Source organism: Squalius cephalus, assembly GCF_949319135.1.
Source record: "Squalius cephalus genome assembly, chromosome: 24".
Classification (NCBI taxonomy): domain Eukaryota; kingdom Metazoa; phylum Chordata; class Actinopteri; order Cypriniformes; family Leuciscidae; genus Squalius; species Squalius cephalus.
Window position 1 is genome coordinate 8,589,219 of NC_137145.1, and position 24,613 is coordinate 8,613,831.

The 24,613-nt window shown below is 39.8% G+C and overlaps 1 protein-coding gene across 10 annotated transcripts in view; it reads left to right on the top strand.

The window, feature by feature from the left end:
- usp25 (ubiquitin specific peptidase 25) overlaps positions 1–20,618 on the top strand; it is an 86,807-nt gene extending 66,189 nt beyond the window's left edge. For 4 of the 10 annotated variants that reach the window (XM_079861787.1, XM_079861784.1, XM_079861791.1 and 1 more), the window contains 4 exons: positions 2,672–2,726; positions 15,327–19,788; positions 19,911–19,942; positions 20,363–20,618. The gene's annotated coding sequence lies outside the window, so the exon portion shown is untranslated. Of the gene's footprint in view, positions 1–2,671; positions 2,727–9,889; positions 9,927–15,326; positions 19,789–19,910; positions 19,963–20,362 lie in introns of all 10 variants that reach the window. The other 6 variants (XM_079861786.1, XM_079861790.1, XM_079861788.1 and 3 more) reach the window with 4 other exon arrangements.
- Positions 20,619–24,613: the final 3,995 nt, after the last annotated feature.

Below are 24,613 nucleotides of genomic sequence, written 5' to 3' on the forward strand. Positions count from 1 at the left end.
TAAATAACATCATTTTTATACATATCTTTCACATCTACTGCAGTCAGACTCACTCGTGTTCACTCAGAAGGAATCACTCACATTTTCTGTGCACTTGTAATGACACATCAAGGATGTTAAGAGGCTAAAAGCAGGTTTAGTACTTGCCCCATTGAAGTCAACAGGGTGCAAATTTTAAAAATAGAATAACTCGGTGTAGGCAACACCGATTTTTGTCGTTGTTCTCTGTATTGACAGCACTCCAAATGTACAAAAAAATTTGCTCAATGTTAAAATTGACCGGAGTTCTCCTTTAAGTGCACTTGGGTGTCCAAAAAATAATAATAAAAAGATTCAAAAGAGCTGTGATTGGCCTTTAACCAAATTAGTTCCAACAGGTCAGCTTTCTAATCTAGAGTTCTTGACTTTTATGGTGAATCTTAAAGTGGTCCCATACAATATTCTGACTCTAAGCCACACAAAATGTCTGAATTTCATTGCATTCACAGTTCGAAATTCAAAACACGAAATTCAGCGCAGGCGATGGATTCTGGCAAAGGAAGTTTTCCTTCACCATGGTCTACAAATGTTAATTTATTAAATATGAAATATCTATCTATCTATCGTTCTACTGATCATTCTATCTATCGATTTATCGATTATTCTGTCTATTGTTCTTTCTGTTTTTAAGGTCTATAAACCTTTAAACTTCACAACTTTTAAAACTTTAAAACGAGGCTTTGTCAAGCTAACATTTTGCTTTTTTGTTTGTCTTGACAAATTCTTCTTTTCTAGTCAAAGATTTGTTATATTAATGTCTTTAAATTTTCATTCATTTTAATTCAAATTGCAGTTCTGCATCCTGCATCCTACCTCAATTGAAATTCAGGAATTTGAGGCATTGTTAATTCAATTCAAACCCTGGTATCCAGACCTTACTCTGAAGTGAAATTATAGTTAAGTTCCTCTGTTAACTATAGTTACTTCCTCTTGCACTCACCTCAACTCTGAGGCTGTTGAGAGACAGAGGTCATCTGTGATCTCATGTGCGCAGCTTTAACAAGATGCAGGAAACGCCCACATATCTGCCCCGTAGGCTGCTATCACACTTTATAAAGCCCGAGCGGGAAACTACATAAGCCCTCTACAATCTACAAACTACAATTATGACTCACGGATGGATGATGAATCGCTGTCTGTGTATTTGAAATAAAGCTTCACTGAGTCACTCCATTCACAGACAACAGGAGACACGTAGTCCGATGGGGCGTTTTTTCTCAACTACCGTCTGCAAGCGAATGCACTCTTCGCTGCATTCCAGTGCAGCTTCGTTCAAGAATTACTCGAAAAGCATCGTTAAAATATTGAGACGTTTCCTCTTCTCTTATCTTCAGAGTGCCTTGGCATCATTGTTTGAATTCAACTGATTTCTATGTCCTCCTGTTCTTACGATGGGCATCGTGCCAGGTAAAGGTTGCCATGACTCCCAGCGCCACCCCTTTTCAGCCCCCCAGGAAGGTTTTTTTTTTTGTGGAATGCTCAGCGAAAGGTTTTATTTTAGACAAAAGATGTCTACTCGACATCAGCTGAATGCGTCTGGGCTCGAGCAGCATCATGTGACCCACCGGTGAAGGTTTTGTGAAGGTGCCAGGACAGAAAGGAAGAAACTTGGAAAGCGATGCTAGTGAGAGTTCTTTCTCTTTTTTTCCTCTCGTCTTTTACTTGCTGAGAAAATGGCGGACTCCGCAGACTTTCTGATTTAGCTCCCTTTTGTTAATTTTGAAACTCAAAGGTTGTTTTAGGTGGAGTAAAAATGGTGCTCAAACTGTTTCCGAAACTCCAAAAAAAGTCATGATTCTGCGAATGAATGGGTGTAAAAGCCGCCGCCCACTTTGGCTTGGCTCAAGTGTACTGTGAGTTGAGGGTTTACGTCCAATGAACATCAGCAAGCAGGTGAGGCAGTCAGAGGACAGCAGCTGATTATGAAATGCTCTCTTTTACCACCAGCTTGTGTGTTGTCTTTTAAAACCACCATGTTCTTGTCTAAGCTCACCCTGATCTCACAGACAGTCACGCATGGCGTTCTCTATCAGGGATGTGTTTGAACAAGCTGTTTTTCACCAAACTTTTCAATATTTTCAAGCCAGAGTGTTTGTGTAGCCATCTAATCATTCACTGTGATTAAAGTGAAAATATGATGGGTGAAGCATTATCTTATGGTTTATTTTGGTACCTTTGTGTTAGATATTTGTCAGATTGTTAAAATGAAGTACCTATCCTAATATAGTTTCATAATGCTTGCTCCTGGTCTTATTGTATTTAATTTACCAGTAAACAGTTTGTCTTTGTAATCATTCATCAAAATGTAATAATTTGCTCTTCCTCTGAAATAACTTTTATTTTTTTTAGATGACATCAAGCCCTCTTATTTTTCATCTCCTCTCCTACAACAACCTGTACTGTAGAAACCACTTTTCAGTCAATTCCTGACGGATAAAATAAAGTCCCTCCCTAACTTTTTTCTCAGTAAATATCCTGTTTCACTCTGAGATATGTCATATTATGGAAACAAAATTTGTTAACTGTATTACATTTAATTTACGTTTTGCTGAATTGAATTACTGTATGCATTTGCTATGGACTCTTAACTTTGAAGATGTTTCCTAATGTTGTGATTTCTTTCTTTTCACAGCACAAAAATCAGGAGAAGATATGCAGATACACCACCACTACTGAAACTTAACCAGGTCAGTGGATTATGTTTTTGTCTTTCTCCCACTTTCTATATTTACTGTAACTCCATGTTCATGCAGGGGAATATTGCTGTGGTTTATCTCACCTGATAGCTCATCCACAATGAGTCGGGAACATGAGTATGACCCGGGATTGGGTTTCATAAGAAGCTTTGACCACTTGTCACAAACCCGTAGATCCGATCTTGTGGCGTTATCGGCAACCCAAGCTCGATTCTGTGGGTCTCTGTCACTGTGGTGAACTCAGCGCACTCTTTGAACTCGCAGTGGTTCTCAAATTTTTTCAGGCCACAACATTAAAACATTCCATAATGTTTCCATAAAACTACCATAAAACAGCTACCAGGTTTAATAGTGCACAAATTACTCTTAGTTTATATTTTATTTCTAATAGCCTCATTTTTACCAATCCATAATGTTGTCAGACTGCTGTTTTTTTGGGTCACACTTTAGATTAGGGTACAATTCTCACTATTAACTTACTTTTAACTATGACTTTTGTCTCAATAAACTCCTAATTACTGCTTATTAGTAGTTAGTAAGGTAGTTGTTAAGTTCAGGTATTGGGTAGGAATTAGTATTAGGGATGTAGAATAAGGTCATGCAGAATAAAGCATTAATATGTGCTGTATAATTACTAATAAACAGCCAATATCCTAGTAATATGCATGCTAATAAGCAGCTAGTTAATAGTGAGAATTGGACCCTAAACTAAAGTGTTACCGTTTTTATTATTATTTAATTGAAATGAATCAGACTGCTACTTTGCTAACTAAAATTTTGCGTACACTTGCATGCTTTACTACATAAGGACAGAAACATCATTAATGTTAAAGGGGTCATATTATGCTTTTCCACTTTTTCAACTTTAGCTAATGTGTAATGTTGCTGTTAGAGCATAAATAAGATATGCAAAGTTACAAAGCTCAAAGTCCACTCCAAAGGGAGATATTTTATTTAACAGAATCCACTTTTCAAGATCTACAATGAACGGCTTGTTTGGACTACAACACTATTGTTCCGGATCTTATAAAGTCACAATGTTACTCATTTAAATAATCCACGCCTACGGAATATGCAAAAAAGGGGGACGAGGCCTGATTGAGCTGCGTTAGAGAAGACAGTGTTGGTGCTATGTCACAGAGACACTGTTTTTTCCACCCCGTTTCCAAAACTCATTTATTTGACCTTCCTAAGGCTTACAAACTTAGAGTGGTTAAAATGTATTTTACACTGTTTTATAAACTGTTATATAACACTGTTCCTGAACATTATAACCCCAATGTTCTGTGCGCTGCACATTTTATGGAGAACAGCTTGTTTTCTGTTGCATTTGTAATCTCTCACTTCTGTAAGACAGTTCACCGCTCCATAGGAAAATGAACCATGGTTTTGTTACCTATCACTGTTCTGCATGATCTTCTAGTTCGATAACATTGTCAGGGTCTGAATCGGGCTCGAATAGATTCGAAATTGATGTCATCCTTTATATTTACATCTGAGCAGATAAAACTTGCAGTTATGGTTAGGGGCGGGACATTTCCCAAACACTCGCTACGCGGTACCAATCATGACACACTGGGCCAACCAGTCACAGCACATTTCGTATTTCGGAAGGAGGGGCTTCATCGAAACAGGACCTAGACGGTGCGTTTGAGATACTGGGGAAAGAGGTGTTGTAACCTCTTTTACAACACCTGTAAAAGAGGGGAGGGGGGGGGGGGGGTTGGGGGATTCTAGTACACCCCAAAAACGAAATACAAAAAAAGACTTTGTAAAAGGGCATAATAGGACCCCTTTAACACTATCAATCCATGTATTGTTTAGGGTTTTTTTAATCAGTCGAGAAATTCAGTGTTGGCTTCTGGTCAATTTTACTTGTTTATTTTTTTTTTTTTTATGAGCAAATCATATCATGGACCATTCAAGGTTTGAGAACCGCTGCTGTAAATGGATAATATGTTGACAATTTGCAAATGCGTCATATCATATAAAACAAACAAATAAAAAAAACAGATTAATTCCTTTTCTGAAAGGGCAGAAGATGTTTTTTGCTCCCGGAGGTCCAGAGCAACAGCAGTGTGGACGTGTGCATCCAGGCTGAGGTAGTAGGTTGTATGGTTTCGAATGACACCATGGGAGTTAACTGTACAACCTTCTAGCTTTCCCTGGAGTACACTCATTTCATCAAGCAAGACTCCTTCTTTCCACAAAGTGGGAACCTTTAAAGTGGCTTGCATTTGATTAATACAGAATATCTTTGCTTTTCCCACTTTTAAATACATAAATTCAAGAGATAAATGCAGTAGCACACTGATTATTCAGAATCATACAAATAATCAAGGTTTCTTGTTCCTCCAGGACTGTCAGTTTCGTTGTCATTTACTGTGTTGTTCGTATCTGCTGTTGGACAGAAGACATGCAGCATATTTTTAGTAATATAATACACCATCACTAAAATGACAGCAGGATCCACCACAGAAACCACCCAGTATCCCTTTCAGCTAACAGAGTGTGATGTCAAATTGTCTTGTGCTTAATCATCACTGCTGCATATCAGTCTGTTTTCCCCTGAGACACTTGTGATGGCCGTTTATAATCAGACTGCATTGGATATTTGTGGAAAAAACAGCAGGGGTTGGTCACAGTGGTTAACTAGTGAACTGGTTTATCTATCTTTTTATGTTTTTTTTATATTTATCTCTGATATTTTTTGCAACAGTGTTTTAATTAGTCTGTTGACAGCTGCTGTGCTGTAGCTCTTGAACTGAAAAACCCTCTTGGAAAAGCTGCATCTTTCATTCTTTACAACATAATAACTAAATATAGTTCTGAACATGCCTAGAAAGCAGGAAATCTGTATACTCGATTTGAACCACATTTAGAGAACTATAATTGTTTGTTCTTTGGGTTATATATAACATGAAATTTTGGCTGCTAGAATGAGACATTCGTTTCCCATGATTGTGCCATGAAGTTTAATGTTGCTCCCTGAATCATTGAGGATTGTAGGGATTTTTAGATGGCCAAGACATAAATAGTGTGTGAAATGGAATATCTAAACTGTAGTGTACAACACCAGTGTTGTTGGTTTCTGGATTCAGTGGCCTTTCTAATAATTACCACTGATGCCACTTCCTGTGAGAGTTGGAGAAGTGGTTGATGTGGGGAATGTTTGGAATATTAGCACACTACTTCTTGAATGCGCCACAGTATATAACGTATAATGCAAATTGATTTTTAATAGAACTATCCATGTCTGATAAAAAAAATCAGACAGTCTTATGCTACCAGTGTTGCCAACTGCCAACTGTCAATGGAAAGTAGCTAAAGCCTATTAAAAAAGTGGCTAAATTTCGATTGATGATGTAATGCTCCAACTATTGGCACTTTACACCTGTTTTCTCCACTAATCCGTACTTACATACTGTATTTTAAAACAATATATAGCTGAATGTCCAAAAAATGTTCTGTTACATAATGGAGTATGATATAGTGATAAAAGAGTATGATGCAGTGACTGGCTACATGTTAGGCCGGTGACACACTGGATGCGTGGCGTGAGCGTGGCGTTTCTGTTGCGTGTCAGCTGCGTGGCGGCTGCTTCGCGTTTTCCATGTCTTTGCACACCAGAAACGTGTCTGACGTGGCGCTGCTGCTGCTAGGTGACATATGATAAGCCTCATTGGTGATATATTTGACATATGGGGAGAGAGTTGTGTAAGGCCTATACTTCATGTTAAACATAAATAGCAGCAAAGACAACGTCGGCAGTGTTGACGGCAAAATAGGCTACAGAATATTTCGTTCTGTATTGACAGGTGCAGTATTTGAAAATCGATAATATTTTTTTAAATGACATTTATATTTGCATTTTTGTCAAAACCTAGACACTTTCAAACATCAAAATGACATTTATTAATATGTATTCGTGTCAAAATGTCATATAAACATCTTTTCCTATTCTATTTTGTTGGAAACGCTTCCAACACGCTTGCGTGTCGCTTGAAAAATAGGCGTCGGTTCTATTTCTAGCATGCGCGCGTTTTCCGCGCGGCTCGAGCAGCGCCTGAGACGCGCGTCTCACGCAGGCAGTGTGCAAGCTCTAACCTGTTAACATGGGAGCCGAAATAAAAACGGACACGCCACGCAGCTGAGACGCTCACGCCACGCATCCAGTGTGTCACCGGCCTTAGCCAGCAGTCCAAAAAGTCACTAGATTTGTCGCTAGTGGCTTTTTTGAAGGAAAAAAAAGTCACTAAAGGGGTCTGAAAAGTCGCTAATCTAGCAACAAAGTCGCTAAATTGGAAACACTGTATGCTGCATTATGCACATCATGTTGCATGTTTAATTGAGTGAGTTGCATTCTGTAATGCATTCGGCTATTAAGAATTTTTTGAAGCCAGTTTTCTATAAAATCATTACAAATTTTAAAAATATAATATGTATTTACTTTTTTTAAGTTTCATAAATGTATTTTAAAAAATCTTTAAAAATCTTAACTCTGGTCAAATAATGAGCCAAGAAAGAGATGCTAAATAGTGCTGCAGGAATTAATTATGGTTCATCTATAACTCTAAAAATGGATGGTCAAGTCAAGCACATTGCTTTGTGGCATACAGTATTCCACCCCGTAATCTGATGAACTGTTCATTTTGTCAAATCTAGTAGGTCATCTGGTTATCAGAATATTTACATTCTGTGCACTCTATACATACTAAATAGAACAGTATGTTAGTATGCTGTTTCAAACATACACTCCTGAGCAAAAAAAATGGCTAAACACTAAGATTTGTATTGTCTTAATCACAAATTATTGGTCAGGAAATTAGCTAAATTTGCACTCAAAAAGCCTTTGCTCTTTCAGAAAAAGTTAATGGGAAGTTATGTGTAGAGTGATGAATCACAATGAAACACAAGTTATATGGTGATGCTCCAAAATGCTGAGAAATAATTATAAACGCATCTCTAGCACAGTGAAGCATGGAGGAAGAATGTTATTGTGTAGGGAGACTTTTTAGCTGCTGGTATTGGTGCGCTACTTCACTGTGAAAAGGCTTTTAATGATTTTGACTGCAGGAGTAGATTGCAGAATGGCTTGCTTCCCACAAATGAAAAGTTGTTATCTAAAGAGAAATGATCAGATGTTGTTATTCAGCAAGACAATGCTCCTGTCCAAATTGCAAAGACAACCATAAGTGGCTTGAGAACAAGTCCATCAGGCTCATGTTTTTGCCTTGGTCAGAGTCCAAATTTGAACCCTATAGTGAATATTTGGTCTCATATTAAACTCAAACAAACTGGGAACTCATATGTATGAAGTATATATGCGGTTGTAGAGCCTTGTATTTCCTATAAAGCGAATTGATTATGCCTAATTAGCATGCCACAAATGATTCTGTAGTTAAACCATTTGAAAACGCAGAATTCCTTGTATGGGAATATTCACAAGCTAAAATAAGTGCCTTTAAATGAATTGTTGAGAATCTGGAAGCAGACATTCCTTTGGCATTCAAAACTCAAGAAAAGGTTTTCTAATGAAGTGTGCTTCCAAAATTTGGGTTTAAAAGCTTTTGTTCTCATTTTTCAGTGGTGTTTCGAAGCTATGCAGTTTACAGCCTCATATGTCTGTCCTGCGTCTTGTGTTGGTGGGTCTCCAGCGTGAACGCCTGCAGTCTGTGAGGCCCAGTGTTCATGAAGTATTTTAGTCTGGCCTGAAAGCCCCTGTAAGCACACATAGGCCCCACAGCAATGCAGCCAACATGGTGAAAGGGATTTAACTGCTATCAATTAAGCACAGACAAATGAGCAGTGAAATAAACGAGGATTCAATGGGCAAGCGTAAGAGTCTCCGTCATTGATTCCCCTCTCACACGACGACAGGGTTGGAACGAGCTTAGCGTGGCCCCTCTAAAGCTTGAAAAGACGCTGCTCCTCTACCCGAGGCATAAGTCCACTTCACCCCCCTTTAGTCGGGTGTCAGCTGTCTTTCTCTGTCAGCCAAATCTTCATGCAGCTTACATCTGAATTCTGTTTAGGCTTTTAGGATTTAATTTATAGAAAACAGCAGTTGAAACTCTCTGAAGGGATAGTTCACACAAAGATCAAAACTCACTTTTAATATAACAAAAGTCAGTGAGGACAGAGACTGTCAAGGTTAAAAAAAGATGCAAAAAGTATTATACAAGTAGTCCATATGACACTTTTATGCGGTATATTCCACATCATCTTACGTCATATGATATGCATTATGTGAAGAACAGACTGAAATTGAAGTTGTTATTCACTAATAATGTTCCCTTCCAGGGAACTGTTAACTGGATCAAGTCAGTGAGTTGAATTCGAGAACTGGTTCGGGAATGAATCATTCAGACCACTTCTGTGAACTAGATCAACTGATTCGTTGAAAAATATGTCTCGAAAGAATGATTCATTCATGAATAGGGGTGGAACAAAATATCGATAGAGCAATATATCGTTCTCCTTCTCCGTGCGATACGAGAATCGATACTCTGGTACCAAATATTTGAATTCATAAAATAAGGCCCTCTAAATAGGATTTCCTGCTCCCAGCGTAGCTACTTCATGGCTCCTTGAGGTGGCGCTCAGCACATGAATGAGGGAAGCGCGAACATAAGTTTACTAGCCTTAGAAAATTAGGTTTTTAACAGGATGACGGACAGCAGTGTGACCTTTTCATGGGCAGTTTGTTTTCATAGTTCGACTGATATTGTGATGTATCATTATAGCATTGTCTAGCAATATATTGATTATCGCAGAATTGCTGTATCGTGATATTATCGGTATCGTGAGCCATGTATTGTGTATCGTATCGTGAGGTACCCTGTGATTCCCACCCCTATTCATGTATCAAACGTCACTACTTGAACTCATGAATTTGCCATGATCTAAGACCATTTTCAATGATAAACAACTTCAGTTTTGGTCTGTTGTTCACACAAAGTATCATATGACTTCAGAACACTTGGATTATAATGTGTGAATTATATGAAGCACTTTTATGGTCCTTTATGATGCTTTTTTTTTTGTTGTTGTCATTTTGGAGCTTGACAGCCTCCGTCCTCATTTATTTTTTTCATTAAATTCAAAAGAGTGTCCTGGATGATCTTCAAAAATTCATATTTCGTGTTCCACAGATGAAAGATAGTCATTCGAGATTGGATCGACATGAGGGTGAGTAAAACATTTTCATTTTGGGGTGAACTTTGGGAACATTGAATTGAAGGGAAAGCCCGTCGTTTTGTTTTCCACATTTTCCTGTTTAAACTGACAGAGGGAGTCGAGCGGCTTTTATTTTAGGAGGGATTTTTCCGCCTTCACCTCTGCTCTCGGATGACTCTTCCAGATGTAGCGGCGCGAACCCGGCTTGAAATCCTGTTGGTTCAGCAAAACCAAGTCCAGCTGGCAGCCGAGTCGAGCTGCAACTCGTTGGTTACAGCTGTGCTTAGATTTATGCGATGGCTGAACAAATAAATTAGTGGATTTGATCAGGAGAAAGTTGAAGCTTTTGTTTCAGTGAGGCGTGGGTCCACAGAAAGGCAGAGAACACTAGTGTCCTGAAGGGTTTTCTTAGTCAGTTCAACTGTTGATCTGTTGTTTTGACATTGTCATTTGAGGTTTCGACAAATCGCATTAAACAGACTTTTTGCTTTTGTTTGTGCACAATCGTACATCAATTATGCTATTATACTGTAAGATCGTGATTGTTTTAAAAATTGTCTTGCTTGTAAATGATTTGACCAGCACACCTAGGTTTCTGTTACCACTATTTTGCTCTATATGTACAGACATTTATTGCCATTCTGTCGGCTTATTCAACGTGCACATATGTTTACATTTTGGTGTCAAGACAAACTAATCATTTCTTGTGCAAACATGATTTTCTTGCGTTGTTGGGTTGCTATAATGATTACATTTTACATCATTATCAGCAAACACATTTATCATAAAACGTTATGCTTAAAGCTCAAATCACTTCTGAAGTAAAGAAATAAACTGCTTTGTGTGCAAAAATGTATTGCAATATGTAGTTCACAGATTGCCTTAAAAACAACATGAAAGGGCATTTGCAATCCATTTAACTTGCACAATATTCAGCGGGAAATTATGTAGAGCAGGACTTAATTTTATTAACCAATTGGATTTTATTCATTTCATAACATGTTAGACTATGTTATTATGGGTTAGTATTAATTTCCTAGCCTATGTGGCCTTGGTTACATCAGCAGGACAGAAAAGTCCAAGTGTAATACATTTTGATTAAAGATTTTGATTGATATAAAATTTTGTTATACAACGAAAATAAATTGGGTTATGTTGTCTTTAAATTCATCGTTGTGCCGTTATCTAGGACGGCATGTCTTTTGTCTTCCAATTCTGTCTGATTCTTCCAGACGTGTGACCAAACCCTGCTCATTGATTCTGATTAGAAGGTCCGTGATTGGCCGTCTACCCTTTTGCCCCCTGTACACGAGAGCAGAGTACTGATGAACATGACCTACTGGTCCCAGACCGCTGTCGACCTTAACAGGGCCACAGCTGCATCAGGAGCAGCCAGACGTTACTGTGGTGATGAGGTGCTGAGATTTATGACAGATGAATAAGAGTAATCTAAGCGTAGCAGACAGAGGTGCTATTGATCTGTCTGGAGTCAGGGCAGCGCTGCTGCTGATGACACTTTTTCCAGTCAATACGCATTTGACCTCTGACCCAGCATGAGAGATCAATGAGTTTGATTCGGATGGGCGGGGCCTTTGCGCTGGGCTGTTAGCCAGTCAGACGAGATGTTATAGCGGTTAAAGACCTGCGTTCAGCAGACATGAACGCTGTGTACGTGTGTCTGTGCACTAAGATGTTCTCTGTAAGGGTCTTCTGGGTTTTCATGGTTGAAAGATGTTGGGTAAAACTTAACCCTACTGAATTTTCCAGGATTTATGAGTTTATCATCATCACATGATACATAGGCTTGAGATGTTGGCATCAAGAGTTAGCGTCGCTATTAGAATCCCTAACACTAAGTATTGCAGTTCAACGTGTAGCACATCCCACTTTGTTTGTGCTACAGGTATGAATGACATCTTAAATTGTGGCATTTTGAGGAGAGACGTGCTGTTTCTTTTTTCATAGCAATCAGACGTACAACTTTCAAGTGCCGGACAATAAACTGGGTGAAAAAATTCCATAGATGTACATTGAAGAAGGGACCGATCCATATAGACTTCAGGTTGGCGTTTGTGACTTGAGATAGTAAGCAACCACCCAAAACGCCTTAGCCACACCCTAGCAGCCATCCAAAACATTTCAGCAAACACCTCATCAACGCCCTATGCACCCCACCCCCCACCCCCACCCTCAGCAATGCCCTAGCAACCACTCAGAACACTGCATAGCAACCCCCTGGTATAGTGGAGATGAGTTTTGCAAAGGCAACTTCTACTCAAATTTTCTTCACAAAATGTAAAACTGTAATTTAAAAATGTTTGGCTGTGAATTAAATGAATCATTGCATTTGGAAATTACTGGATTTGTGTTCGAAAATATGAGAAATAAGAGATTTCTTCTAAGTGTGTCTGGAGGCTTGTAAAGTCAGAGCTTAATTAGAGACGGATCTCAAACTTAATATGTGCTTCTTTGTGTAGTGGTTTTGGTTTATGGTTTTTGCTTCTGTCTAGCATTCTTTGTGCCTTTTACGTTTGTGTGTGCGCTGTCTGGTACTGTGTGGTGACAGCACTCTGCTGGTGTGTGTGTGTGTGTGTGTGTGTGTCTGTTGATTGATCACCATCATTCCCTTTCGGTCCCTGCTGATCCCACCAACCTTCCCCACACACACTCACAAATGCTTCTCCACTCTACAGCGTGATAGACTTAAATCGACAAACCTGTGTTCAGATGCAGCCCAAGGTGGCGTTAGTTTAAAACACTGAATCTATGTGGATTTGTGAGCTCTCACGCTTTATGTATGTGTGTGTGTGTTGTTCGGAGCTCTGCATTGCAGTAGAACAGACGTGGCGAGTTTGTGCATTAAGCTCGTAATCAATGGTGTATGTGGTGGGCAGTCGGCTCCCAGCACCCCTCTATGATGGGGTCACGACTCTCACACACACCCCAGTGCAAGCAGAGGGGTCAGAGGTCCTTCAGAGCCACTGCCAGACAGATAAAGATGCGTCTGGTGCTCAGAAAGCCACACAGGGAGTGCACGTTGTCATTTAAAATTTTCGTTTAATACTTACAGCAGTGCATATGATTTCATCACTAATGCATGTTATTTATGAAATAATTATACATATATGCCTGTGTATATGCCTACATTAGACCTGATTCACGAAATGTACGGCATTCCAATTTAATGAGAATGAACTAATAAACTGAATGTGTCAAATTACATGTTTTTCTACAAACCATTTATGCAGAAATTTGTTCTGCTCAAGTCTCATGAGACCCATTATATTGATTCAAATTGAGACTTTCAGTCAGTTGCATGATTATGTTTGCATTGTTTTTCACTTTTTAAACATTGTTTGTTTATATTGCTTTTTTGAGTTCACCATGTTTTGTTCCAGTTGACGTTGTTTTTCATTGTTTGTTTCATTCCTTATTTTTGTATACATTTACATAATGTTTTATGTTGTTTCGTCTCCTTGTTTTGTTTAAATTGCCATTGATTTCATTCTTTTTTGTTTTCACCTCCTTTTTTTGTTTAAATTGCTATTTATTATTTCATTTTTGATGCTTTTATGTTTTGTTTGCTTATTTTGCTTATTTTTGTCACTGTCTGCCTTATTTTGAATATCTCTTTTTTTTTTTTAAGATGTATTGCTTGCCTGTCCTTAGATTTTTTATGAAATTATCATTTTTACTTTTAACAAATTACTTTATTGTGGCAGTCAAACACTTTTCTGCAGCTTTGGTGGTGGAGTGGTGGATGACCCTCCATAGTCAGTTGTGGAAATGTTGTCACAATATTGTGACAGACAGATTGTCGTGTGGCTGCACAGAGCGCTGTGGAGAGCGAGGCGCCATTTCTGGCTGCTGGCTGGCTGCGTTTTTTCGAGCCTTCGGAGAAAGTGAGGGATTGATCAGTGCAGAGGGGAAGCGGAGCTGAGATGAGGAGAGGGAGGGAGGAAGAGAGACGGAGGGGAGGGGGGGGGGGAGCGCTCTCGCTGCAGAATCTGCTGCTCGCTGGCACTCAGTCACACAGAGAGAGCGAGAGCGGGTCTCATAGACGGCCCAGGTACAGGTACAGAGACGCCCGGGACAGGTGTCCGGACCAGAGGAGGAGGATGAGCGGGTGAGTGTGTGTCGCTAGCGTAAGGTGTGTGTCAGACTGACGAGGAGGGTGACAGTGGCAAGAAGATGTGCAATGGTCCTGATGAAGATGAGGGTGTTCTCACGAGTGTCTACTTTTGGTCACATCTCACTGTCTGACGAAGTCCAGGATGTTTCGCTTGTCCTCTTTTTCTCTCACTCTCTTTTTTTTTTCCTTGATGATGACAAAGCTGACACAGGTTTGAAGGTAGACATTTTGTGTTTGTGTGTGTGTGTGTGTGTGTGTGTGTGTGTGTGTGTGTGTGTGTGTGTGTGTGTTTGAGGCACGTGGCGGCTGCTCTCATTTCCGGGAGTGTCCACACCGTCTCGTCCCCAAGGATGAACGATGCTGCTTATTTGGTGGGGTGGGGGGAGTCTTCAAGGTGTGTGTGTGCATTAGATGTGCGTTTGCAGTGTAAATGACATGTATGTTTTGGCTGCCATGTGCACTATTGGATTTGCTTGCGGTCAATGTTGTGAGGTTGCATGATCTCGTCTGCGCTCACAAAGTCACAAAAAAGACAACTTAATGCAAAAGCCGTCAGGAACAATGTCAGGCGATGCGTGTCTGGGTGGGTAGGGGGTGGTCATGCGGGGAGGTGTGGAAGCCGGAGACCGTTTTTTTGTTCATTTTGCCCCAATGCCGGTTTACCGGCTCTGATTGTGGCTGATCAATTGCCGCTACACGTTTTTCAGTGTAATGGAGTCGTCGGTGGCGGGAGATGAGACGCAGACAGACAGACACACACACACACACACGCACGCACACATACAGACGTTTATATATGAAGCTGCAGTCAGAGGCCAGCGGTTCTGCTCACCAGAGATCCTGAGGATGAGAAACACAGGACAAAGAGAAAGACAGAGAGACTGACCATCTGACTGGAGGCTTTTCTCGACCAACAAAGGCTTTGCCTGCCCGCTCGATGGAAAGCTTTCAATCCGACCGCTCGTCCTGGTTTCCTCTTACCTGATGGTTTTTTGTCTGCTTTTGTGTGCATGGCGTTTGGTGCATGATATACCTGTGTGTTGCATGTCTGTGACTCTTAACTCTGAGAGAACTGCAATGAAGGCAGGAAAGGCACATTTTATTTTCATAGGCCGAACATTATTAGCAGAATAATATTCGTTACGCCGGACAAAAGAGGACGTGAGGGTGCAAATATATACATGTATGTGTATGTGTGTGACTAACCTGTGCGGACACCACTGCACTCCTCCTGGTCCCTGAGACCCTAACTTGTGAGCTTTGTGTGCTAAAAATCACAGGTTAAGCTCTTGGGACCTGGGCAGAGGGCAAAAGCACTCGATCCCCTGGACGTGTCCCGACAGAGATGGACGTGGGATGGATGTCTGTGAGAGATAAGAAAGAGAAACGGTGGAAGACGCCAGAGGATGCAGCACTGGCGTGTCTGAAAGACTGAATGTTCAATATGTTCACATGATAATGATGATGGTTTCTTCTTATTTTTAAATAAAACTCGATCTTGTACGTCTGCTGAGATGTTTTTTCTTTGGGGTGAGGGGTGCAGGAGAGGGTCGTCGTGTTAATCGTTTCGTCTGGCTGTCTGGTCGCCGCTGCAACTCATCTATAACCGACCTTTATCACATCGGCAGCAAGAGGAAGGGCCGGGATTCAGTTATTCCTTCCCTGCGATCGAAAATTCTCATTTCTTTTTTAAATATCTTGATTTCAGGAATATTGGATACAACAAAGATTTTCTTTTTAATGAACGTAAAATGTACAGCCATTTTAACGGTGACGCCCATCATAGAAGATCTCGGCACCTTCACTATTACGAAACGTCTGCTTGGCTTTATCCTCATGTATCCACCAGATGTAATGTCATTTTTTTTGTTTAATCCAATAATGTAAGATCTGTCTGATGCATAGCCAAACAAGTCTGTGTAAAAAACCGAGCGACATATTGAACCAACATATGCTGACACCTTCATTTACACAAAAACCATTCCTATGAATAGACTTTATTACCTAGTTGAAGCCCAGACTTCGTGTTAGCAGAACATGAGGCTTGCAGATTATTGCATCCGTAGGCAAGGCACGCACAGGCGTCCATGTTTATATGGATCTCAATGTGTCATAATGTTGTTTTTGAGCAGAAATGACATTGAACAGCAGACGGATGGTAGTTTAAAGGGGTCCGGTTGGCACGGAGCTGTGGGTTCCTTCCTGTTTTAAAGATGTGAACTCATTAAGTCTTACGCCTGGCTTTGTTCTTTATCTCCCTGGAGTGTTTAACTTTTGAAAACCTAATTTTGCTAAATTACCCACATTAGAATTGTAGTTTCAAAACAATTGATTTCTCCCTATTGCTCTTTCTCTCTCTCTCTCTCTCTCTCTCTCTAATTATATTTTTCCCCTGCTTGGTTTCGCTCTGAACAATGGCGGATGCCAACTAATCAGGCTGGGTCTGTGCCACAAAGCTCCCAGCAACAGCTGAAGCTCTGCCATGCTCTGTGCATACCAAGCAGTCAGCCACGACCGGCGAGCGCCAGCCTGGTGCCCAACGCGGGTCAGACAGTTTTATTAGGATCCGTCTGACACTCGGCACAGGCTGGCAGTGCCAATGCACAGATAAAATCTTGTGTGCTGCTCACACTATTCATCTGAGCTAGCACATAAACACTCCCTCGTCCCACGCGCTCTCACACACGCATGGAGCATTTCATCAGCTAGATGAGAAAAGGAACAAAGACTTGGATCAAGCCAGGAATGAAGATTTTTGTTATTTAATAAACGGCCCGACTTCTGAATGGTCCAGCAAGCATCGGGGTCTGATGTCTCAGCCTCACTGACGTGGTTTCAAATTTACATTTTTGGCTGACGGCACATCGGGCTGTTTCATTTGTGTGTATCAGAGCAAAAAAAATGGTTCGTTTTCTGCCTGATAAGTCTGACCAGCGTTTTCAGACAGACGCAGACTTCCAGAAAGATAGACAAAATAATAAATGAATCAATGTGAAATAGTTTAAGATCAACAGCATTATATACAATTTCCCCATATTATTTGTCTAAATTGCCTGGATGTCAGGTTTGCAACAAATAAAACCGATGGACTGATAAAAGTTGTATACGGTATATCTGGACAATACAGAAATGAACTGAAATTAGAATATGTTTAGTTGTACTTTATATATCAAGTGTGTATTAAAGGAATTTACATAGAGAAACAGTGTTCACTAGTAAATTCTAAACAAAAACATAATCTGATATAGAATAATTGTTGTTATAGACCGCAAGAAAGATTCCAGTGATAAATGTGAGGAGATAAAGACTGGCCACTGAGGAATTAAAAGAGCCTGCTGACGGTGTGCCGCTAACTGTGTGCGAGTTAAATAAACGTAACATTTGTCTGGGATAAAGGTACTGAAAGTAGATTAGGCACTGAGAGCTCAGGCGGGAGAAACTGCAGGAGCCGGGAGAATTTACAGGATTACAGGAATCTTTCTTCCATTGGTTGTCAGGGATTGTTGTTGTGCATGTTATCAGCTCAGGTCAGAGGAAACAGTGGGCCCTTCTCACTGCAGGTACAAATAACAGGTGTACACACACACAAAGAGTCATACTTCCAGACACAGAGAGAATGATGAATATTTAAACGTATCAGAGCAAATGCCACAGAATTCACTTGTTCAGAAATGACCATAGTGGTGTCAATACTATTGATATTTTTTAAGCAGTTGAATTTGAAACAATTGAATCTGTGCTGTATTTTGATTTCTGACCACGCATAATTAGTGTAGAGTTATAATATTGGAGATCATCTCAGACATCAGCCATTACTTAAAAATGATTTGATAAAACTGATAGTTCTGAGTTTCAATTCTAATTGACACTTGAAGCCAGGGTAAAATGCATCAATGCTTCAATGCATATTACTTCCCGTAATTCAGATTATTGTTAATAAATTTTACTGTGTTGAACGTTAGCGTCTTTCCTCATTGTTTGTTGTCCCCATTTTATTAAAGCAATAAGCCATTGGTGGCCATTCATAAGTCAATTTATAGTTTAGCCACTGTATCACACACCATTCTTTGCCTTTACCTTTAATGGGCTATTGTTATGAACCTAAAATGCTATTATGTGGTGTACATTTGTGTTGTTTTAATGGTTAAACCAGCTTCATCACTTAAAAAGAACTCAATGTGATGGAGACAGAATCTCAAAATGCTGTTTTAAGAGTTAAGGCCCGTTTACGCAGAGAACAATAACTATAACGATAACTATATTAGCATCCACACCAGTACACTGTGTAGTTCTGTTTATTCTAAGCACGCACTGCAGTTTTGTTGTCTGCACCTTTAAAGGTAGGGTAGGCAATTTTCATAGCTAGCAATAGCAAGTTAGCTTTGAAATCACACCCTCCCTTCAGAGCGTCTCCAAAGCCACAGTTTCTTCAAAAATGCATATACGCACACAGCAGAGCGTCACAAGAGACGGCGTTAAATTATTTCATGTCTCAAACCACATAATATTACAATAATAATGACAGTAAACAACTAAAAGAGCACTGACCTGTACCACCTGACTGCTACAGATTCATTTCCGTGTTGATAGTGTTGCCATTAAGAACACATATACTCAAGTCACAAACCGCTTTGATTATAGCGTACAGTGAGTTTATATCTCTTCCAAATTACAGTAGTTATGGCGTGAATGCAGCATAAGCACATTGTTTTGGTTGAACAACTTGCCAACCCTGGCTTTAAATGCCCAAGCTCTTTAAAGCAGGATGGATTCTGATTGGCCGTCAATGTTTTTATCGTTCATCAGCTGGAAAAAGAAAGTGATTCCAACCATATCGTTTCTCTGTGCCATTATTGATATACTTATGGTGTTGACTCTGCTATTCTTTTATTTTTAGAACAATATCTTTATCATTATAGTTTTTGTCATTCGTGTGAATGGGCTGATCGTCCCAGGCCAGAAGTGCTGAGAGACCCAGAGGCTCTTTTATCATTTTCACCAATCTTATGAAAACTGATTTTAAACATGCATTAAACATCAAATTGGTATACCCCAGGTATAAAACTAAATGCATTTTCACACACAGAAGAGGTACAACTGATTGTGTTTTTGTGAGGTTCAGACTGAGCCCAAACAGAAACAGTGTCCCTATAGTGCATAACAGTCACATTTCTAAAAAAAAAAGTGCTTGTCTACTAAGTGATTCAAGGGTTAAAGCTTCAATAATATCTGCCTGCTGGGGTTTGATTAGGTCGGACAGAGTGATTACAAAAATTTGAAGGGAAAATAAGAAGTCATTTTGAAAATGTCATTATTTTTATACATCTCTGGGACCCCAAACATAAAGAAAGTAAATCAATCTCAGCAGAGAGTAATGGCCTGTAATTGGCCTGCATCAGTCTAGAGGACGCATCTCCACACGGCCCGTCACTCATAAAGACTTCCCTCCCCGATTCATCCTGCCCTGTGTACCCTGTGACCGCCTGCCTCTCTCTGTGATGTCTGCAGTACTGCTGTGGAGGCGTTGCCAAGGAAACGCAGTATCTGGCTGGCAGCGTGCTGGAGTTATTGAACCACAACTGGCTTTTTGCTTTAGAGGATAATTAGCTTCTGTCTCACAGGTTTCTCTCAGCCGATGGGACTCCAGAGGAACCTGGGGCTGCTCCGAGCGTCTTCCTCCCGTCAGAGCTTTTAACCCGTGCGATGGCCGCAGGTGCTCCCTTTACTTGCACGAAAAGCTGTGTGAGCACTCCAGCAATCCTCTCACACACACACAATACCTAAGATTTATTTGATGTTATTTTTGGATCAATTGATTGATTGAATTAATGGTTTTAATTGCTGTATTTTTTTCTCTTTTTTAGGTGTAGAATAAAATGTTATTTTCAGCTTGCAGGTAAATCCCAATAATTGCAGGTATCATTATATATATATATATATGCTTACTAATTACTAACATATGCCATACAACAATTTCATAATTTCAAAACACAATCACAGCATTGAAAAATAAATATCAATATATTTGCCTTGTTTTCCAGTAAAAAAAAAAAAAAAAAAAATCTAAACAAGATAAATGTATTTGAAAAGCACCAAAGAGGGACAATATGTATATATAGTTTTATAATATTTGATCAATTTTGATGCCGTAAATGTCTCTTGTTTTTAAGGATGTCTTCATATTTTTATTGGAAAACAAGACACACACACACACATATATATATATATATATATGTGTGTGTGTGTGTGTGTGTGTGTGTGTGTTTTCCCGAAGGGTTTCAAATCTCAAACCCTTTTCCCAACTTGTGTATTGCAGAAATGAAGCAGTGTGTATGTGTGTGCAAGTTTGCAGTGGTAGTTTCAGCAGGTGAGTTTGACACACAAATACACTCCCGCGTTAGAGGTGGACAAGAGAGACAGATCCTTTGACACTCTGCTTTCACACACTGTCCAGTTGCACACACACTCAAACCACAAACACCCAATAGTCTTGTTTGTCCTCTTGCATATTTGTATTTTCAAATGCTGTAGATGTTTAAGACTTTCTAATAAATTCTGTTTATGTTACTGTATTAATTATTGACTCGTTTTTGGTGTCCCTCTCTTCTTCTGGTATAAATTATTTATTTAAACTCCCTAATACATGAAATCATTACCCTAAAACACTTTTATGTTCTCCCTCCATACGTATAAGTGCAATATTTTCAGGAATGAAGTAAACAGTCACAATGGCAGGTGGCCGTGGTTCTTCTTTTGTGTGTTACACGTTAAAGGTTGTAGCAGCAGCAGCATCACAGCATTAGTTACATGTGTGAATGTGTGCGCGCACAGCCTTGCTGGCTTTGAGAAGTGTGTGTGTGTTTGTGTGTGCGACCCTGTACGCTTGCAGACGTGTGTGTGTGTGTGTGTGTGTGTGTGTCTTACCCATAGAGCGACCGGCCAGGCTGCAGATATCATCCATCTCCTTGTCACAAAGCGCGGGGGTTGCTGGGTAGGCAGCAGACAGGCGCTTGGCGCTGAGGATGGGAGCTGAATCCTAATTCCGTCGCTCCTCTCCCCCGCCTCCCACGACGGAAAATCGTTAACCTCAGGATTGGAGAACAAAGCAGAGAGCTTTAGCCAGCTAGCTGCTGTTAACGCAAAACATCCCAACACAAGTCTCAAAGAGACACGCTGAAATCATGCAAAGTGTGTTCAGATTTACACCTTCTGTGGTTTTTGTCGAGTATCTCTGTTCCAAAACCTAGTGAGCTTCCTTTCAAGCATTATAAGTGACTGATTTGGAACATTTATGAGCATCTCACACATTACTTTGGAGACTCGATTCGGTATTGATTTCAATTAGTTTGTCTCTAAACTAAGAGTGTGCTACTCTAATAAGTACAAAAATATAGATTCGACTCCCAATTGATTTCAATATTGTCGAGATTGTCGTTAGCATGTTGCTAAGCTAGCAGTCTTACCCCAATAAAAAATAAAATACACTGCAAAAAAAAACCCACTGAGATTGTTGCAGTACATGGGTTGCCTTCTCTGTGAAGGATTCATACTGTATAATTTGGCTATAATGAGGTATCATAGAATAGAAAAGAGTTCTATTCGCAGTGCTTCATGGGACTGGACGGAGCTAAAGAGCTAATTTGGCAGGTGATGCTTTTTTCGGCTCACTGATTGGTGTAATTTTCTGTACAGCATTATGGGTAATGTGGTTTTTCACCAGGAGTTTTGCTGTTAAACACAATTACTTTTAAAATGAGAGGAAATAATGGGCTCACATCTTCAGCTGAAGCAAATACCATGGAGTAACAACCTCGTAGCTCACAGTAGGTCTGTTTTTTAAAGAATTTATCGTTCAAAATCAATTTCCCTATGGAGAAAATGAATGGAGTTTTTACTTCCGGAACCCAGCTGTTGCACTCTATTTAGATACCTATCTGTAATTAATATAACCATTAAACCTTAAAATGCTGCTTTAAAATGTGTTTTTCACTGACAAATGTGGTGTCAGTGTGGGCTGATGTTGCTATCCAAAAATCCAAAATGAAATTCCTCAGATGTCTTATTGCTACAGCTTTTAACTTTAACTATAAGAATGTTTGGTTGCCTGACCTGACATGGGTGAGTTACTGATAGTAAATCAAGACATATATTATACTTATGCAAATTTTCTCTGCATAGAATATCTGTATGGAATATAATGCAGTATGCAGGCCGAATACACTGTATGAGTATAGGCTACTATCTGTACTATGTGAAGTGTGTTTTTTCCTCAGATCCAGTGATCTGTTTACTCAGGCTGTTGACCATGTATCTGCTTGTAGCTCTGTGCTTCGCGGACAGGAGATTCTGTTGTAGCTCTTGGAAGTCAGCGGAGGAGGCGCAAGCCTCTTTGTTGTTTTGAACTCAACGGAGTCTGCATGAGGCCTGGGAAACAGATCCGGTCCCACACACACAAAGGAAACTTTGATTCAAGGGTGAGTAAAACAAATGCTCTGCTTGTACATTATCGAAATCTACTGGCTTTTCTTCTGATGTTTGACCTCGAGGGAACTGCCATGGAAAAAAAAAAAAAGAGGAAAGAAAAACTGGATTATCTTTTATGCAAACTAAACAATCATCCCCTCTGAGTAACAAACCCAACGCATGAATCCTGGAGTCCAAAGTAAACAGCGGCGAGCAGGAGGAAGATCCAAAGCATGACAGCAACTCTTCTGTGTGTGTGTCTTATCTGGAGTAAACTCTTTAACCTGAGAGAACAAAACACGTTTTCTAAATGCAAAGAACATTTTTGGTGTGTACAACTGCTTATTTCACCTACCTCTACCACCAACTTTTCAAAACGACTGGATTTAAGGTGTCATCTGTGTACCATTTCTATACTTCTGACCAGGTCACACTGCAGCCTATTACTTGTGGTGAACACTACTAAATAAATCACAAGCCGTGGGAACTTTTCCTGCTATCTAGCGAGGAGTAGGGATGCTCTTTCTCAATCATATGACCAAAATCTTATCACGATATGAGTCATTTTTACAGAAACAATATGCATCATGACAGTCTTTTTTTTCTGGAAATAAGGTTGTTACCAAAATTTAAGAAACCAGGGAAATTTCACTATTCTCAATACCAGTTTCAAGTAAACAGTAAGTAATAAAATAAGAACAAAGAAACACATGACAGGCAATAGGACAAATAAATACAATAGAACAAAGAAAAAAAATAAAGAGTGCTAAGATTTAGTTAGGTATATCAGAAGTTTTCAATGTATACACAATGACATTTATTAAAGCTACAAAAGTGATCAGTCATAAGCAGTGAGTGATTTTCTCTTTTTCTTTTGTTGTCTGATTAACATTAATGACAGACGGCAGCAGGTTTATAAGTGTGCTGTCTCTTTAAAAACTCAATATAGCAGCCTACTTCTACACATCCGACTGTTTACCTTCACTCAAGACACTGACTGTTTTTACGTGAATATTCAGATTTTGACAGATTTTTGTGTGTATTAGACCATTTAGCTGTATACAGAAAGCTGCCTCTCAGTGTGCGAATACTGAATATGAGTTCACGTCCTGCTCTTTATTACTCATTCGTCCATGTTCCTTTATCGCTCTAACGTGTCAATGACACCTACCTACTAAAAGCTAATTTGCATACTGCGATATATACAAAGGAAACACAAAAGGTTTAATCGATTCACACTTTATATCATCGCCATAATAGAAAAATTAAGAGTAAGTGGCTATACCACCCAGTCCTACAGTAGCAAACAGTACTGCTTAAACACATTTGACTATAAAACCAACAACCTATCAAGACTGGCTGGCTAATGCCAGACTGGCTATTTGCCCTTACCAGTTCTCTTTTATTCTTTCATAACTAAAGGCAAATCTGAATGATATTCCGTTTTAACCAGTAATCATGACATCCTCACCTTATCTTATTTCTTATTAATGCAGAAAATTTGTCATACAGCTGCAGGGTTTGGGTGAACTGAAATACAAAATATATATATATATTTTTTTTACATTCCCATGATTTGATTGAACATTCCTACAGTGTTGAAGAGGATTTTATCACACCAGACTGCATGTGTAATATTAAAGTGTCATGTTCTCCTTTTAAAACAGTGAGATAGTTGATGATAGCATCGACATCATGATCAACAGCTGGCTGGAGGAGGGCTTTCCTGCGCTCCGTAGAGGAGAAGAGAAAAGCCAAGTTTCTTCTGTCGCTCAGCTGCTCAGCGATGCCTGTTCTTCTCCTGGAGCTCGTACACAAACACTCATACAGATGTGTGTTAGACATGAGCGCGCACGTCTGTCGCAGACCGAGATCTGACAGCAGAACACGAGGGGAACTATACGATATAGCATGCGAACAGATGGAGCCGCCCAGCTGTGGCGTCTGACGGACACGAGGCTTGTTGGAGTGAGTGTCCCGTCCACAGGACCGCTGGGAAAGTTCAGTGGTCTGTGAGATGAAGTCCATCATTTTGTTGACTCGCACCTTCGCTTTGAAGAACAAGAGATGCATCACATCAGAGTCAGAAAAAAAAACAAAAAAC